Source organism: Otolemur garnettii, unplaced genomic scaffold (assembly GCF_000181295.1).
Source record: "Otolemur garnettii isolate 467f Iridium unplaced genomic scaffold, OtoGar3 scaffold00086, whole genome shotgun sequence".
Classification (NCBI taxonomy): domain Eukaryota; kingdom Metazoa; phylum Chordata; class Mammalia; order Primates; family Galagidae; genus Otolemur; species Otolemur garnettii.
In genome coordinates this window covers 4,031,239-4,039,181 of record NW_003852481.1, presented here as the reverse complement: position 1 = coordinate 4,039,181, position 7,943 = coordinate 4,031,239, and positions in this window count along the sequence as shown.

The window sequence follows — 7,943 nt, the reverse complement described above, 5'->3', positions numbered from 1 at the left end:
ATGGTATTCCTCATCATTCCATTATAACTGAAGAAACTCTCCTTGTGCAAATATTCAAACTGTTTATTCACACACGTTTGCCTTAATTGAGAAACTGCCAAAGGGACAGGTCAGCTATGATTTTTTTCTAGCATCCAAAAACACATTAGAATAACCAATTTTCTCATCTAAGAATACCCATCACACGCTCCTAATCTCCTCAGAGATGCTGTCCCATAGGTTGATTCCACGCCAGCCTAAGGCAGGGGCAACAAAAGTTTCTCCCAAAAGTCTGAGCAAGTTTATGGAACGAGGAAAAGCCCACAAATGCTCAGTCGGCATTTACCTTATGCTTCATTACTGTTGATATTAAAATACCTTAAGAAATATCCTGGGTTTTATATGACGAATTTTCCTGCTTTTGTTAACATTTCTGTCCTTTCTCTTTAGAGAAAAACATAGAAGGAATTTTACTACAGTATAATCCAGACAGACAACACTTCTGGGTCTAGATAATGGTTATCCCCTACTCTTTCAGGTTTATTAGTCAACAAATACGTATGGAGCTCTTACTTCATGCCAGATACTGTTCTGGGCTCTCAAGCAAACCAAAGATCTCTGCACCAGGATATCCCCATCTCACAATACCTTCACAAAGTCAAGCCCCTTCTATGTGCTGACACTGTCTGGTGCTGCCCTACGTGCCATGTGTGAAATCCTACATTTAATCCTCACAAAAATACACTGCCCTGAAATTGGTCTGGATATATTGTTTTCAAAGATAAGAAAACTGTGCTTCAGAGAAATTATCTTACTGGCTTCAATCATAGTTACTAAAAGGCAGAATGCAGACCTTCTCCAAAGACTATGCTCTGCCCTTTAATCACGATGCCTCACAGTCAGCCCTGGCTTTACATGACAGGCTGAGTAATGTGGGATGCCAACACTTGCCCTGCTTAATGTAGTTAGTCTGTAATAACAAGAGTAGCATCAACAGCAGTAGCAACAACCACTCAATAAATGGTAGCCACTACTATAATGTCTCAGTGTGCATCTCTTTTGAGTTTATCCTACTTTGAGCATAATGTCTTTCGTGGTATTTTCAGCCATTATTTCTTTAAACATTCTTTTTGTTCCTTCTTCTCCTCTCCTTCTGGGACTCTCACTATGCATGTGTTGGGACACTTACTGGTGTCCCAGAAGGCTCTATTCCTTTTCCTTCATTTTTATTGTTCTGCTTCTCAGATTGGGTCATTTCAATTGACCTTTTAGCTCACTGATGCTATTGCCCATTCAATCTCACGGTGAGCTCCTGCAGAGAATTTTTTATTTCAGCTATCACACTCTTTAGCTTCTAAATTTCTATTAGATTTCTTTTTACATTTCTGTCTCTTTTACTGACAGTCTCTGGTTGTTCAGACATCATTTTCCCAGTTTCCTTCAGTTCTCTGTCTGTGCTTTCCTTTCACTCTTTCAGTACACTTAAGACAGTTGACTTAAGTCTTTGCCTTATAACTCCAATGACTGGATTTCCTCAGGAAGTTTCTGTCAAGTTTTTTTCTTTGAATGGACCATACTTTCCCATTATCTTGTATGCCTTGCAATTTTTGGTTGAAGACTAGACATTTTGAATATTACAACGTGGTAATTCTGGAAACCTGTTACTCCTCCCACTCCAGGGTTTGGTATTGATTGCTCAGAGCTGTAGCTGTCCATTTGTTTAGTAACTTTTCTAGACAATTTTTGTAAAAACTGTGTTTCTTGCTGTGTGTAGTCACTATTGTCTCTGTTCTGTTATCCCAGCAGTCCGCCAGTGACCTGACAGATTATCTTAAATGCCAATATTTTAACAGCCTCTTTTATCATTAAGCACTGCCTTGGTGGATGTTTATTAAAAAAAATGATTCAGACAGTTTTGACAGCTTAGTAGCTGCTTCAGTGGAGGACATAATTCTTGGAGCTCCTTATTCTACCGTTTTCTGTAATGTCACTGGTAGCCATTATTTGATCTTCCAGGCCTGTGCTAAGCACTTTACACAAACCATCACATGTAATCCTCACGATCCTGCGATTGGGTCCCCTTGTAGATGAAGACATTGAAGCTGAGAAATAATTTGCACAAGTCACTTGGTAAATAAGTAGTGAAAATGGGGTTTGAAGACTAGTCTATACCACTTCAAGGCCTGCACCCATAGGCAGGACACCATGGGGGTTCCTGACCAGCTTTTGCATCACCTGGTTACACCGCCAAAGAGCTGGCTCCCCTGGGTCATATGACAAGGAGAGGGTATATGTCCCTTCCTGACACAGCAGTCTGCCTGGCTGTAGCAGCATTCCTCCATGCCCTGCTTCTTTACTGCCTATCCAAGATAAAATGCAGCTAGCTCCTAACTGACCACGCTAGAAATATGTTTTGTATTTACCTTTCATGGTCCACCCAACATGACCCTCATCTCAGGTTCAATGTGGAAGGTGTCATAAATACTGAGGTTACCACAAGCTGAGGCTCCAGCAAAGATATTTTCTGAAGATGGAAAATTTTTAGACTCAACAAAATCTGGGCAGCTGAATTCAGACAAGCAGCACAGAAGCAACTGAACCAGAACACTGTATTTAATAGGTATTAGGATAGAGGAAACACGTTAAATTCCAGTTCTGCTAGAAGGTAGAAAGGTGACCCTACACAAGTTACCTAACCTTCCTCTGTCTGTTTTCTCATCTCTTAGACAAGGGTTTGCCAGCCCTCTTCTAGATCTCAATTTTCGATGTTTCTGTTATACACAGAAAAGCTTCTCTCTGTCTCAGCCCCCACAATATTCAACCCAAACTTTTATTTGCTCTTTCTCCCTCCAAGCTTCTCTCCCAACTTAGTTCTTTATAGTGTAAAATTCCCAGGATAAAAGTTAGCCAGATAAACAGATTCTGAGAAACACTTAGGGGATTTTATGTTGTGTTGGTCTCTAAACTGAAGTGCATAAGGAATAACACCTACCTGAAGTATACTCAGAAAGCCTGATATTTGTGAATTAAAACTAAAAGCCTACACCCACTGCTAAATGAATAGTGTTGAACTAGCTACTACTCTAGCCCAAGTGGTGTTGATGAGACCTTTAGAACTAGCTACCACTCTAGCCCAAGTGGTGTTCATGGTGGCTTGGGCTAGAGTGGTAGCTAGTTCTAAGGGTCTCTTCAGGAATGGGAAGTTTATGCTACCTTTTGCCACACCCATCTGATTAATTAACAGGAATAGCTAGAAGCACTGTTTAGGGTTCCAATGCAAAATCCATGCTCAGAAATAGAGTACTATATTCAACTAGTGACATCTTCCTTGGACTCAGGAGGGAAGGACTAAAGCAGTACAGGTTCCAGGTACTTGCCATCCTTGGTTACTGAAAGGAATAATGACTATCACTCCCACACTCCCTTGCCCAACCTTGTTTTTCCACTTTCATGTTGTCTTATTTGCAGCTCTGTGTCTTATGAGTTCAATGTATTTGTGTTAGAAACAGCAATTGCAAGCACTCTTCTTTCACTCAGGTGTGAGTGCCTTCTCTCTGAAGATACTCCAAGTGCATGAAATAGTTTCTGTTTCCTGGTCCAGCACTCTTCTTTCACTCAGGTATGAGTGCCTTCTCTCAGAAGATGCTCCAGCTGTAGGGGGATTCTGGGAAGATGGCCAACTGGTAACGACCCTAGTTAGAGGCTCCTGAGCAAAGGAAAAAAAAACTGGTTGGAATCAGAATCTGTGAAGCCAGTGACAGGGAGCTGAGCCCAGAAAGAAGTTTGACAAGCTGTAAATCCAAGGAAGAGCATTTAAGAACACAAAATACAGGTACAAAGCGGGCCCCAGAACTGCTTGCTAGAGCCACATGCCTCACACGGGCGGCGGGTGGCCGCAGAGAAGTCCCCTGCTCCGGGCAGGCACAGAACTACTTGCTAGAACCTTGTGCACCCCTGAGGGTGGTGGCAGAGGAGTCCCCCACTCTGAGAGGGCCCAGAACTGCTTGCTAGAGCCGCACGCCTCCTGAGGGTGGCGGGTGGTCGCATAGGAGTCCCCTACTCTGTGCAGGCACAGAACTACTTGCTACAACCTCCTGCACCCCACGGGCTGCAACGGAGGAGTCTCCAACTTTGGGTGGGCCCAGAACTGCTTGCTACAGCTGCACACCCCACGGGTGGCAAAAGAGACCCCCCTCCAGGGCTCTGGGCAGGCCCAGAACTGCTTGCTAGAGCTGCATGCCTCCTACAGATGGCGGGTGGCCACAGAGAAGTCCCCTGCTCCAGGCAGGTACAAAACTATCTGCTAGAGCCTTGCAAACCCCTGTGGGCGACAGTTGAGGAGTGGCCCACTCTGGGAGGGCCCAGAACTGCTTGCTAGAGCCGTGCGCCCCACGAGTGGCAGAGGAGATTCCCGTCCGGGGCTCTGGGCGAGCACAGAACTGCTCACTAGAGTTGCAAGCCTCCTGCAGGTGGCGGGTGGTAGCAGAGGATTCCCCTGCTCCAAGCAGCCACAGAACTACTTGCTAGAGCCTCGCGGGACCCATGGGCTGTTACAGAGGAGGCCCCAACATTGGGTGGGCCCAGAACTGCTTGCTAGAGCCATGCACAACACGGGTGGCAGAGGAGATCCCTGCTCCAGGGCTCTAGGCGGGCCCAGAACTGTTTGCTAGAGCCTCATGCCTGCCGAGGGTGGTGGGTGGGCACAGAGGAGTCCCCTGCTCCGGGAAGGCACAGGACTACTTGCTAGAGCCACGCGTGCCCAACGGGCAGTGGCGGAGGGGTCCCCCACTTGGGGCTGGCCCAGAACTGCTTGCTACAGTTGCACACCTCACGGGCAGCAGAGGAGATCCTCGCCCCAGACTCCTGCTCTGGGCAGGCCCAGAACTGCTTGCTAGTGCCGCAGGCGTCCCACGGGCAGTGGCAGAGGAGTCCTCCATTCCAGGCAGACACAAAATAGCTGCTAGAGACACGCACACCTGACAGGGGCCAGCGGCGGAGTTCCTCATCCAGGCACCCCTGCTGTGTGGGCCCAGAACTGCTTGCTAGAGCCACACACACCCTGCAGGCAATGGAGGAGTCTACCACTCTGGGCAGGCCCAGAACTGTTTCCTAGAGCCATGTGCGTCCTGCAGGCAGCAGCAGAGGAGCTCCCTTGCTCTGGGATCCCACGCCGGAAGGGCCCAGATCAGCTTGCTAGTGCCGCGCATCCAGTGGGCTACAGTGAAGGTGTCCTCCGCTCCCCTGCAACTACTCTGGCCATGCTGAACTAGGACAGATCTGGTCGCTCACGTGCTCTGCACTACAGCTGCCGTTCCCCCACCCCCTGACTGCTCCGGGGGGCTAAACAAGGACTGATCTAGCCACTACAGTTCCCCTGTCCACCGGTTCCCCCGGCGGGGCTGAACAAGGTCTAATCGAGCTACGCACACTCCCGTGAAGCTGCTGCCATTCCACTGCACCCTGGTCACCCCAGCACCGGAGAACTGGGAGAAGACAACAGACACGCTCTGCCTGTCTCTCTGGGCAACAAGAAGAAGCCACCAACTGAACAGTTCTGATAAGGCCTCCAAACAGGGTCAACTCAGCATGGGGCGGAATCAGCAGAAAAACTCTGGCAACTTGAATAACCAGAGTAGATCAACTCCCCCAAGGAATAATGGGGCAGATGCAATTGAAGACCCCATCCATAAACAGATTGCTGAGAATGTTAGAAATTGAGTTCAGAATTTGGATAGCAAATGAGATTAACAGAATGAAAGAAAGGAGGGAATTAGACTTTCAGGAAATTATTCAAAAGATATCTCAAGAAATTATTTAAAAGATGTCTCAAGAATTCAACGATTTCAAAGATAAAATGATCAAAGATTTTGAAATACTGAGACAAGAGGTTGCAGCCCCCAAGGATCTGAAAGATACAGTGGAACCCCTCCGTAACAGAGTGGAACAGGCAGAAGAAAGGATCTCTGACATTGAAGACAAAGCTTTTGAACAGGCCCAAGAGCGCAAGGACAAAAAGAAATGGAAAGCAAAAATGGATCTTACTCTCAGAGAGCTCTCGGATAATTTGAAGAAAACTAATATTCGCCTTATAGGAATCCCTGAAGGCGATGAAGTTGCTTCACAAAATACAGAGGCTCTTCTTCATGAAATTATGAAAGAGAACTTCCCAGACATGCCAAGAGATTCTGAAATTCAGATAGCAGATAGTTTCAAAACCCCAGCACGACTCAACCCGAACAAGACATCCCCCACGCACATTAACTTAACTAAAGTTAATATGAAAGAGAAAATTCTGAAAGCAGTCAGACGTAAGAAAATCATAACTACAAGGGGAAGAGTATTAGGATAACTGTAGCTCTCTTGGCTGAAACCTTTCAGGCTAGAAGAAGATGGTCATCGACTTTTAATCTCCTAAAACAAAATAACTTTCAACTCAGGACCCTGTATCCGGCTAAACTGAGTTTCATCTATGATGGAGAAATTAAATACTTTAATGACATTCACATGTTGAAGAAATCTGCCATAACTAAACCAGCTCTGCAGGAAATTCTCAAACCTATCCTCCATAATGACCAGTACAATCCTCCACCACAAAAGTAAACCAACTCAGAAACTTCTGATCACATTCCAACTTCCACAGTGGTGAAAGGATTAAAAATGTCTACAGGACTTTCGAGCAACTCGATGCCCAAAATTTTACTGGGCTTATCAATAATTTCAATGGATGTGAATGGCTTAAATTGTCCTCCAAAGAGGCACAGATTGGCCGACTGGATACAGAAACTCAGAGCAGACATCTGTTGTATTCAAGAATCATATCTTACTTTAAAAGATAAATACAGACTCAAGGAGAAGGGTTGGTCATCTATATTCCAGGCTAATGGAAAACAGAAAAAAGCAGGTATTGCACTTTTATTTGCAGATACAGTAGGGTTTAAACCAACAAAAGTAAACAAAGACAAGGATGGCCACTTTATATTTGTTAAGGGTAATATTCAACATGATGAGATCTCAATTATCAACATCTACGCACCCAACCAGAATGCACCTCAATTTATAAGAGATACTCTAACAGGCATTTGCAACTTAATCTCTACCAGCTCCATCATTGTCAGAGATTTTAACAGTCCTTTGACAGTGTTGGACAGATCCTCCAATAAGAAGCTTAGCAAAGAAATCTTAGATTTAAATTTAACTATTCAACTTTTGGACCTAACAGATATCTACAGAACGTTTCATCCTAACAAAACTGAATACACATTTTTCTCATCAGTCCATGGAACATACTCCAAAATTGATCACATCTCAGGTCATAATTCTCACCTCAGTAAATTTAAAAGAATAGAAATTGAATTCCATGTATCTTCTCAGACCATCATGGAATAAAAGTTGAACTCAATAACAACAGGAATTTGCAGTCTCGTACAAAAACATGGAAGCTAAATAACCTTATGCTGAATGATAGATGGGTCAGAGATGAGATCAAGAAGGAAATTACCAAATTTTTAGAACATAACAATAATGAAGATACGAGTTATCAGAACCTCTGGGATACTGCAAAGGCAGTCCTAAGAGGGAAATTTATAGCATTACAAGCCTTCCTCAAAAGAACAGGAAGAGAGGAAGTTAACAACTTAACGGGACATCTTAAGCAACTGGAAAAAAATAACATTCTAATCCCAAACCCAGAAGAAGAAAAAAAATAACCTAAATCAGAGCAGAATTAAATGAAGTTGAAAATAAAAGCATAATAGAACAGATCAATAAATCAAAAAGTTGGAAAAGGTCAATAAAATAGATAAACCTTTGGCCAGCTTAACCAAGAAAAAAAGAGTAAAATCTCTAATCTCAGCAATCAGAAATGGTAAAGATGAAATAACAGCAGACCCCTTAGAAATTAAAAAAATCCTTAATAAATATTACAAGAAACTTTATTCCCAGAAATATGACAATCTGAAGGAAAT